The following is a 12,131-nucleotide window of genomic DNA, read 5'->3' as shown; positions in this document are numbered from 1 at the left end:
TTGTATCACAACAGGATGATTATGGCATCATTAGTGCCATTCAGTAAAAGTTTTGAGAGCTGCCAGATGAAGTCTACACAGAGTTGAGTGTTGTGCTCAGGGATTATGCACTTGTAATCCCTAATTACCAGCTTTGTCATTACTCCGTCCCTAATTCCCCTAAACTGGACACTAATTCAAACAAAGCAAAGCAAATTATTAATATTTTCCAGTGCTTAGAGACACTTACCCTGAAACCACCTGTATTAGTTGTATGTGTCAATAAATGAGGGAATAGCACTACCAGAAATTTTGCAAGATAAATAGTGGTGGCAGTAGAGGTTGTTCTGTTTGGGATTGTCTTCAGACTTCCTGTTCTGTTAAAATTAACTTTTAAATCGAGGAATATAAGAACAGAAATCACACTTGCACTTTAAGGTGTGGTAATCTGATAAAATGTTCTGTTACGTTTATAAATGAGCAATAAATTTTCAAAATGTTTAAAACTTTTCAGGTCTAACTGAGGCAGTAGCTTCCTTTTGGTGTATTATGCTAGTAAAAACAGGGTTACCAGAGGCTGGCTTTTCAAAGAGTTGTTGATTATGCAGCAGCACCTGCTTAGTAGCACAAACCTGCCAAATGCCAGTGACAATTTGTTATGTGCTTGAATCTTAATTATTTCAATTTGTATTGGAATAAGAACATTAACTACAGATAAGAATACCACTAGAAACGCAATTGTTATTAATTTTTAGGGTGCTGGTGATAACTCAGATTTACAAATTATTTTATAATAATTAAAAATGTAATTGTGAATCAACCTGGAGCACGATAAGGTCATGGCAACAAAATACATTACTCTGATGAATGATTGTAGCTTTCACCATCTGCACAGTATCTCAGTCAATCATATTAGGAACAAGCCCAGGCATGCACCAAGATAAAATTATAATTCTTTCAAAAAATATATCTGGAAGTTTTTCAAGAATGAAAACATTCCTCCTCCCCTAAGTTTGTTATTTGAATGCTGTATTTACATTCTGAAATGTTAAAATAATAGATTTTTTTGGCCAGACTATGATAATCTGTTCTGGCAACCTAAGTGGGTAGCACAGCTATATATTTTTCCTGGTAATTACTGCATCAAAGTGAATAACTGATGGTTGAGTTACAGACCAGTTTTAGGAAAAAAAAATCAATTCCAGTTAAAACATGCAAGCATAAGAGAGGTAGAACTTCTTGAATTGGTCACAGATTGGGTGAGGTCACTGGCAAGTTGTTCCTTTATTTGAGTGTGATTTTTTGCAGTCCCAAATTTAGTTTTCGATTAATACTTTTTTTTTATGCAGTAGTAGGTGCCAGTATAATATTTTTGAATGCAAAGACTGATCACCCTATGAAGACTAAGGAGGAGGGAAAGATTAAGTCTCTGAAGTAGATGGGAGATATCTTTTAAAAATATTTAAAAAACATGGTTTTTTGGAGGGGAAATAATCTCCTTCCACTTTTTCAGAGTTTTTGATGACCTGACCTGTTGAGGTTATTTTTCACTAGGTCCTGATCCCAAATTCTTACCTTTAGTCTGAGCATTCAATAAAATATAGACATACTTTCCCATTCCGCTGGCATTTTTTGTAAGATATAGAAGCATAAGTTTGAAGGGAAGATGAGTGAAAGAGAAGTATAGCTCAAGCGGAGCAGAGACTATATCCACAAACTGAGGCAGATAGAAGAGGCAGATCTATACCATTTCCAGAGGTGATTGTAAGTTTGATCCCTGCATTTCATGCAGTGATGCTCTCCAGGATTTAGAGGTGAATGAGCCGCAAAATGAAAAGCAATTATCCAATCTATTTTCTAAGGAATGGAGAAGCAGAGGCGTTGAAGAGAGGGTCCCAAGAGTTACTACCCCATGAGAGAACCTGTGTGTTTTGTTTGGGCAGAAATACTTCCAGAAAACATAATTTCATCATTAAAGAAATGTGAACTATCTCCTTCTGCACATTAGGTTTTGAGCTCAGTAATACAAATATTTGGGGGATATATCAATAAAGGCTGGGGGAAGAAAGGATCGAGAGCAGCCCTGCCGAGAGGGACTTGAGGGTACTGATGGATGAAAAGCAGCCATGAGCCAGCAATGTGCGCTGGCAGCCCAGAAGGCCAACCGTACCCTGGGCTGCATCAAGAGAAGCATGGCCAGCAGGTCGAGGGAGGTGATTCTGCCCCTCTACTCTGCTCTGGTGAGAACTCACCTGGGAGTACTGCATCCAGCTCTGGAGCCATCAGTACAAGAAGGACATGGAAGTGTTGGAGCGGGTCCAGAGGAGGGCCACAAAAATGATCCAAGGGCTGGAGCACCTCTCCTATGAGGACAGGCTGAGAGAATTGGGCTTGTTCAGCCTGGAGAAGAGAAGGCTGTGGGGAGACCTGATTGCAGCCTTTCAGTACTTAAAGGGACCCTTTGGGAAAGATGGGGAAAATCTTTTTAGTAGGGCCAGCTGTGACAGGACAAGGGGTAATGGTTTTAAACTGAAGCAGGGGTTTAGACTGGATATAAGGAAGAAATTCTTTACAATGAGGGTAGTGAAACTGGAAGGGGTTGTCCAGAGAGGTAGTGGGGGCCCCATCCCTGGAAACGTTCAAGGCCAGGTTGGACAGGGCTCTGAGCAACCTGACCTAGCTAGCGGTGTCTCTGCTCACTGCAGGGGGGTTGAACTAGATGACCTCTAGGGATCCCTTTCAACCCAAAACATTCTATGATTCTATGATTATGTCTTTCTATTATGTATGTAATGTTAGTAAAGAATTGAGAAAACTATCGTGTTTTCTGGAAAGATAAATGCACTTACAGGTACAGAGCCATGAGAGATCGAGCCGTATCTCCTTAGCCTCAGCTACTTTAATCATCCCAACAGTCAAAGTTTAACATGAACAAAACGCTTTCAAACTGCAAACAACTCAAATGCCATGTTCTGGTCTTCAGCTGAAAAGACCACCTTGGAAATTTAGCTCCTGAAAACTTTGTCTTTAGGCCCCAAATCTGCAAAGTACCTATTAAGTAATTTATTTCAGGCAATAGATGCTGAACATGCTGAAAGGTTTGTAAATGATGCACTGGTTGAAAATTTCATAGTATTTACCTGCAGCATATTCTGTAGCCAGTAAAAAGGCGAAAGGTTGTGATAATGGGTACCTCTGCAGATCAAATAGTTTTCCTCCTCAGTATGCGATTTTTCTACTCTTAAATTATATATAATCTCAGTAACAGGTGGAGAAGCTGATTGCAAAACACAAAATTATACTCTCAAAGATTGTACACTTGTGAATACCAGGACTAATGAAGACCTGCTATTTGTGAATAGGTCACTCTGTCACTAATTCTTTTACACTTTAGGACATATTAGTCTATTTGCCTTGACTCCATCAGCAAAGATTTCCTTTTTCAGTGGGACAAGTAGAGAATGTGACATCTAGCAAGGAGACTTTAATCTGCTGGTGACAGTTTATTAGTACTTCTCCTGTTTTAGTTAACTAGACAGTTGTAGTCATCAGGAAATTATGAATAGAACAATATTCAGAAGTTGTTAAATTTTTAAAAATTGTTTTTTAAATTGATACCTAGTGTTCCTTAGCATAACGAATTTTTCCTACAGAAAAAGAAAAAAACAATTTTTGTCCTTACAGATATTGGAACAAATTAATTCAGGGCATAGTTTTACCAAAACTAGTAGAATTATGTTTATAGTCCAGGATTAATTACAAACTAGCAAGACATTAGTCCTTTCTGAGTTGGATGAAATTCCAAACTTTTAAACTTTTATGTATTATGTATTTTAAAGGTCCACCCATTCCCTGACTGTCTTATTCTCAAAGATTTCCTGGATTTAATAAATCAGAATAATACTTTATTTCATGCTAAAGTGTACATTGCTCCTCTCTCCAGAAATCAATGACCCATTATTTTCCATTTTAATGGCACAAAACATTTCCTGCAATGATCTGTTCAACATAGCTTTGAAAGTGTTCATCACAGTATCACCTACTGGACAGTGTCATGCTAACAACCATTTCCCCAAAGGTGTTGTGTAAAGCATGCATATAGCTTCAGTGAGGATTAAACCTCTTTTGTTAAATCAGGATTATATTTGTAGCTCAGGCACCTTGCTAATAATGATAGGTACTGTCATGGTTTTCTGAGCTTTCAGAGTGTAAGAACTTCCATAGAAGACAATGAACAAAGCTTCATTTGGCTCCATATTTTCAGTGACAATCAGTTTAGAGAAGGAGTTTAAGAAATAGGATACTACTTTGGAGATTACATTCACCAGACATTGGGCCTAAACTAAAGCATAATGGTGGGAGCACAGAATACCAATTGATTATTCCCTTCCACTGAGCAGTTCTACTACCACTTCTCTTATTACAGACTGTAAAGAAAAATGAGCCAAACTTCTCATTCTTCCTCTGGTTCTGAAGCCAGAAGAACTACACACCGTGGAGAATATGAAATGTCTCCTCTCTGTGTGATGTGTCGCCTATAACTTGCCCTACAGGAGGATGCAGAGGAATTCAAACATAAGCCTGTGGCACAAGTTATGCATAAAATGACCTTCTGCAAAATTTCTTCTTCTCTCATGCATTTGGTTTCCTATGGATTAGGCTCAGTGTTTCTGGTAGTATGATTCTACCCAGTGCCAGACATTTGGAAAAGAATTTGAGACACAGGTATTTTAAGCTTCTGTTTTTCAATGTAGTCAAACACTGTAGGATCAGTTTCAGCTTTCCTGTAGATAGGATAGGAATAGAGGATGAGAAATATTCTGAATAATCTAAATAATATTCTTCACGTCTCTGCTTTAAACATTCCACGACTTTCTTAAAAGCTTCTGGAAAGCTTTTTCCCCACTCATAAGAATCTGTTCATTTTGTCTTCTGTGCCTGAATTGTAACACCCCAATAGATGTCATCCATTTCTGAAAGAGTGCAGCAGCAATTCATACACATCTTCTCTTGCCCTCCCACCATACCCATTACCAAGTTTCTGAAATCTGTGCCAGCAAAGTAGGAATCGAGCTACTGTTCTTCATTCCTCTAGACACAGAGCTTTGTGCACATAAATGTGATGTATGCCTCTTTGCTGTAAGGTTTGTCTGTCACTGATTTTCTTTGCTCACATTTAACAAGTCATTGGGAAAAATAATTGTCCAGCAGATATGAAATTATGTGTAATCTGGTACACTTATATCTTCTCCATTTGTCTTTCCAGTGGATTAGATTAGAGTCTACATTAACAGCTACTCCCTCTTAGCCATGAAAGACAAAGAAGTCCATGCACCAGGACTGGCACATAGATGTACTTTTTAGTAAGTGAATATCATAAAATGTGAGAGTGTTCTATATTTTGTCTCTTAAAACACTGAGATGTTGCTATTGCTGGGAATAGTGGGGTGGGGTTTTAAACAATATTTTCTTCTGGTCTATCAGCTAAGCTCCATTTTGACCCAATCACAGAATATAAATCTACAGGTGTTGGCTTGATGTCAATTAACAGCTGATTTTTCACAGCTGTAAAGAAAGTGGTTTAGTAAGAGGAGTTTCTTCAGTACTCAAATACTGCAACATCTTTAAAAAAAAAAAAAAAACCACCAAAAAACCAAACCCCAAAACCCAAACAAACAAAAAAACCCAAAACACCTTAAAGAATAAAAATATGATGACAAAAAGCAATGCAGTAAAAATATCTTTAGGTACTTTTCAGCAGTGCACAGAAATGCAACTTGGCTGAAATATCTGCAGTATAACATCATCTGCTCTGCAGGAATCTTGTTGAAGGCAATTAATTGTTAATTAGCAATGTGCCAGCAGACAGCTCAAGAAAGGATCATTTGCTGAGTTATTCCAAGTTGTCATATGTAATTTATGTGATAGAGCAGTTGCAGTAGTGCAGTGGCTGTATGAATAGACTAGGTCTGCTTTAGAGAACTTAATACATACTGCTTTTCTCTAAAACTCTAGATGTTCCAGTGCTTAAATGCTTAAAATGTAATCAAATACTGAGTATGATATGGTGCGTTTCATAAGAGCTGCTCAAAATTTTTCAGGCAATTACTTTGTTTTACTAATGTGCAGCTTCAGCCAAAAAGCATTCAATAAAAGAAACATTTTGAAAATGAGGGACCTCTTTAATTTTGAAGCAATATATTGACGCTGCACTCCATTTTCAAAGATATAAAATAACAAAAATAAGACACATGACTGAGTTGAACAGAATTTTTGCGGTAACTTGTTGTGTATACTTCTTATATTTTTGTATCACGGAGAAAAGTAAATCACCTTACTTACGGGTTGACCTCTCCAGAGCTTTTCTCCTATTTCAGATCTGAAAACGAATCAAGCCACTCCATCATTCACATCTTATGACTGAATTTCTTATGGTAACTTCCTCATTCTGATGTATTTTAAAACTACATTTGGCAGACTGTGTGTGGTGTTGCTGCCACCCTTCACTGAACACGAGTATTGCATAGGTTACCATGTTTCACAATAAGGAATTAATTCACTATTTCCCATCAGTAGGTAATGTTTGGGCATTTCCAGAAAAGCCAGGCTTCATCATGTGTAACAGTCACTTGGGAAGACAAATGCCAAACTCACATCATGGTCTTCCCTTTCTCCCTCTCCCCCCCAGCTTTTATTGCTGAGCATGATGTCATATGGCATGGGATACCCCTGGGGTCAGTTGTCCCAGCTGTGCCCCCTCCCAGCCTCCTCGCTGGTGGGCCGGGCTGAGGAGCAGAAAAGGCCTTGGCTCTATGTCAGCCCTGTTCAGTAGGGACAAAACCATCCCTGGGTTATCAATGCTGTCTCCAGCACAAATCCAAACCATAGCCCCATACCAGCTACTATGGAGAAAATTAACTCTATCTCAGCCAAAACCAGTGCAGTAGGTAAGTTAGAAAGATGAACATACTAAACTGTTGAATCAGAACAGGAGTAATTAATTTTAATCAGGAAATATTTCTGTTTCTTGACATGTACATTTCAAAAAAATATACATGAAGGCATATAATTGCAAGGTATTTACATTTCTGTGTTTATTTACTTTAACTATTGATGATTAGCTTAATTTATACACTGGAAAATATTTTTTTTAATTGTTGTTCTATAGACTCAATCTAAAGCCTGAAAGCCAAGTTAAGTTGTGTGAAGTTAATGGATTAGCGCAAAGCCTGACTAGATGAGCTGTTCATGCAAAAGTAGTGCAATGGGACAACTACCTAGGGGTTGGGGGAGGTGCTGCTTCCTATCAGATTCGCTCTTTCCCACCTGAGGTATAAAGTTGGTAATTCTTTGAACTTGGTAAAATCCTAACAGTCTCCCAATGTTAACCTGGAACATACAGCGCACAAAGCAACTCGTTACCCTACTCTTCCTTCTACAGCAAGAATGAATGTCTGGGATAAGATAAAGGACTTTAGGTGCCTGTGGGGGGCATCTATAATCTGAATTCAATTCTGCCTTCATTTTAATATGCACCGAGTACCTTTAATAATACAAATTCTGAAATCTTCATATAGTTGAAAATGTGTCCGGAGGATCTGAGCACAAACTTCCCTCAGAGTTCATTCCTTTTTCCGGGTTGTAGTAGCTCTTACTAAGTAGGAGTTTGGCATACTGATGAGATGCATAGCTGCATGAAGACTGCAAGTTCAGTTTCAGATCTGGAAGAATGGTGGGCTAGTAACTGCTAGTGGTCAGGCAGCTGTGGTGTTACGTAGCTAATTCTTCTGAAATCTCTCTTTAGTATTTATTTTATTTGGTCTCACTCGCAAGTCACATTAAAACATCACTCCATAGGTATCTTCTCTTCCTCCTTATATGGATAGGTAGTCTCTTCTCTTCACAAGAACTAGTGCATTTTACTCTCTCTGTCTTGTTGGACACCTTTGGCTGCATACTTTTGCTAAACTACTGAAGGGTGTTTATTTTTGTTGATGTGTAGAAATATACTTCATGTTGTCTTATTCAGAAGTACAGTGCCTCAAGGTTTGCAGTCAGAAGAACGAGGATGCTTTTTTCATAAAAATAACTTCTTGCTTACTGTTTATTTTCTTGCTGCTCTTAGTGCTAGCAAAAGTAAACACATGTTTTTGTTAGGTAAGTTGGCAGATATGACCTTGACATGACATAGAAAGGGTCTCTCTTCAGTCTGGATAGGTGACTGCTAACTCTTAGGAGCTGTGTATAAGCCTCACTATTGGAGGTTCCTTTCAAGTGCTGTCTGTAAACTCATGTTTAAGAAGCTGAAAATACTATTAGCCTCATTAGCAGAGGGGCATCTCCATAAAAGGCAATGGGAACGATGCTCAGTTGTGTGAGGCAACATAAGGAACCCATGATGTGTACCACCTTTTTCATGAGACATTAGGTCACCTTTGTCATGTGTTAAAATATAAGCAGTCACCGGATGACTATCAGACAAGTCTGTCTGACAAAAGGCACAGAGGAACCCTGTAAGGGGACTGAAGTTAACCATTTCACAACAAGATGCCTCAGAGGTGATCCAAAGATGAAGACAAGTTAGCACAAGCCTGGAGCAGAAAATCCATATTGTGGAATGTATCACCCACTCCTCGCTAGAAGATAAGATGGTCTGGAAGATAAAATGTGTGTAACAGAAAGAAAATATGGATCTCAGACTGACAGCAAGGGAGGGACAAGAGAAGGCCCCCAAAATGCAACATCAGTAGATGAAAAAGTGGTTTTCACAAATGTCTTTGAACTCTCTTCAGCATCTCAACCATTGTGAGGCACGGGAAATAAATTTAAGAGAGATCTACAATGATAGTTGTTAAGCCTTTCTAAATAGAAGCCCAACAGTCAGTTGTTGCTTAAGTTATCTGCAACAAATAAATCTTTTTTTCCCATTACAGAAAAATTATTTGACACAAATCAGACAGCCTATTGCTGTTTGACTTAAGTCTATTCTGTAATAACATAGCTAAATGTATCTTACTTCTTCACAAATTGCTTCATGATCTTAGGCTTTTTGATCCAAAATATTGTGTTAGATCACTATGACCAATGAAATTCTTATTGTATTTCTTCTCTTTTGTGCAGCTATTTACCCATAAAGAGCATGACTTTGTGAAATCTTTATGTAAGGCTCATGCAGATTTTGCTTACATCAAATCTAAACTAAAACTTTTGCATCTGGAGAGGATTGTTGTTCCTTCCTCCCTTTAATTGTACTGACACAGGGTTCTATATTGTTGAAACAAACAGAAATCAACAGAGTTTTAATAAGGAGAAGAAATGGAGCCAAGCCTTTTCATTTCCAAAGCTATGTAACATGACTTTTGCTCACATTAAACACTCCCATGCGTGTTGCAATGATCTCTTCTAGGAAATTAGCTCTGTTTATGGTAGCTCTAATCCTAATGAGAATTCTTTTTTTGACAGCTATTTATTGCCTCTTTAGATTTTTTTTTTCCTGACCAAAACAAACAAAAGAGGCACATGTGGGCCAAAATATTACACGGTGAAGTAGAGACTTCACTCTTGTCCAACTGTAGTGCTACAGAAAATGAGGAATCCTAACAAGGATCCAAAGTGCGGGATAAGCAAAGCATCCTGATTTCCAGAATTTATACATCCAAAGCACGAGAAGCAAAATGTGCGACTGTATCATGCAGTTTTCTTCACGTGCCTTCTGAACTATGTAGGGGTTGGGCATGAAGGAGGAAAAAAAGCAAAGGAGTTAATCCTCCTCATATGTTGGTATGTCTTAACGCTCTGCGTATTTGTGTCTTGAAACTATGGACCAGATAGAAGTCCCAGAACAGAAGAAATGGAAAAATGGGCTGAACATGAACATAGGCTGGCAGTAACCAAAGCAGCACAGTGCGTATTCCCTGGTGCATTTGGGACATGTATTTCAACATCCTGGTAGAATCCTGTGGGAATGTGGCTTTTTCTTGGAGGTTCTTTTCTCAAGCCACTTTATATATCAATTCCTCATCTTTATTAATTTTAGTTTATAAATCTAAATAAATGTAGTCTTAGAACATTTGGTACTTCGCAGCACATTTCTTCGGCTAGCAGAAACATCTGGTTTCCACTTCCACCCCTGTTAACTTTCTACACAGACTTTTAAAGGTTTCCTTGGGAGTGTGGAGATAAATCTGAGTAAGGCAGAATTTGAATTGCTTTGTTAGGTCACATAATTTTAATGTGGGACTTGAGAGGAATGGCCAGGAAACTTACTTCTGGTGAGTGGTTTAGAGGCAACAATTCTAAATGTTTCTGCAGAACTCATGCTACACTACCAGCAATAGAGTAGACAATGCAGAAGAAATCTACTTGGACATAACTAGATTATTTGATGTGTGATGCTGCTAGCCCTTCTACAGAATATGTGCTAATTTTTTAGTTAATAATTAATGTTTTAGTAGTAGATACTAGTTTTACTAGAAACAGCATTCTGAGACTGGTCTCTTCTCTTACAGTACAGCCATGTTGCAAGGTTTGCTCTCGTCCCAGTCACCGAGTTGAGGTCTAATTGCATGGCACGTGCAGATCTCCCAACAGACTGGCATGAATTCATGATGAGCATGAGATACGCCAGGTTAGTGTGTGAACTGAGATGTAACCTGTAATCCAGAGAATTTTTTTCATTGCAATGGAGGAGGCGCCACCAGATTAAAAAAAAAACCAAACAGGATTATCAACCTGTTTTAAAATTTGGTAAGTTTTATGTTGCAAACACTGTGCTGCATTTCAGCAAAGTATTCACAAAGATTAGCAGCTAGCAATTACTTGCATAAACCCTTCAACTGGTAGGAGACTGAATGGGAATCAGTGCAAGAATACGGCAGTGGATAGAATACTTGTCACCAGGAATTAACTATTTCAAATACTGAACAAATCAGCAGTGATTAAACTTCTTTTGCATGTCCCAGTCATCCTATAGACTGTTCTTTGGAACAGGCCCCTTCAATTTGGTATCATTAGTCTACTTGAATAAGACTGATCTCTCCCATGTATTGAATCATCAGTCAAATGTTTACTGTCCCTTAGCTTCCCTCCGTTTTTAGAATTGCTCTCAGGAATGAAATGAGAATTCAGTTTCAGCTTTGATGTTTCAGTGTATCCTGTTGAGCCTGTTCAGCCTGGCTGGAATACAGAAAAACAACGCCTGTTTTGATCCCTGCTGAAAACTAGTTGAAAAAGTGGGGGGGAAGAAAAACCAACAAAAACCCTCAAAGTTGAGTTTGGTTTGTAGAAAGCCAGGTTGGGAAAAATGGATCTATTCCATCCTCAGTTAATGAATTCCAGCTGCATTAAAAAGAAAACAAAAAATGCAAAAAGACCACCCAAAACCAACCCCAGCTTCTGGTAATGATATCTGTGAAGGATACTTCTAAAAACCATGATTAAAAGAATAAAATGGGAATTCTGCAGTTTTATCATAGTTTTACCACTGGCAGTTTTTCACAGTACAGGTCTGACTAGCGCTACATATGCTGGTAGCAATAAGAAAGCGCCTTATCCTGCACCTCTTAGGTACAAATGTCTATGTTATACATAGCTGACAGAGAAAGTAGGGTGAGCCCCAATGCCCACTCTTCTGACATGCCAAATTTAAAAGCAAAATTCTAAAAGCTTTAACCACAGTAGGAGCTTCAATGCGTAAACACATTGAGGGTATGCATATAAGGAGGGTATGATCAGGCTCTAGCTTCCAAAGTCAGCTAAAATTAATATAAAATCTGCCCATGGGCATCTTTCCACTTTCTTCAGTAAGGACTAGATAAGTTTTCCTGGCAGTGTAAAAGTCCACAGAGCTGGAGGGCAAGAGGGAGTGAATTCACATGGAAGAGCACGCTGTCTCCAGCATGCTTAAATATAATCCAGGATTTAAGAGAGAGCGTTCCAAAGAGCATCTCCTGTAGTTGCAGAGCAAAACATTGGTGCTTGTAGCTGCAACTGAGAGTTTGGATCTGAGGGGAGATTTGAAGCTAAAACCTGAGCTAGGTCTTGCTGTTTGCCAAGGAGAAGCTGTAAAAGATGAATAATGGAAGAGGTGTTTAGTTTGGGTTGAGAAACATGGGGCGGAAATGACTGACCTAACCAAAAAAAGGAGAGGGGGA

This window comes from Egretta garzetta, unplaced genomic scaffold, assembly GCF_000687185.1.
Source record: "Egretta garzetta isolate BGI_Z169 unplaced genomic scaffold, ASM68718v1 scaffold553, whole genome shotgun sequence".
Lineage (NCBI taxonomy): Eukaryota > Metazoa > Chordata > Aves > Pelecaniformes > Ardeidae > Egretta > Egretta garzetta.
This window is presented reverse-complemented; position numbering follows the sequence as displayed.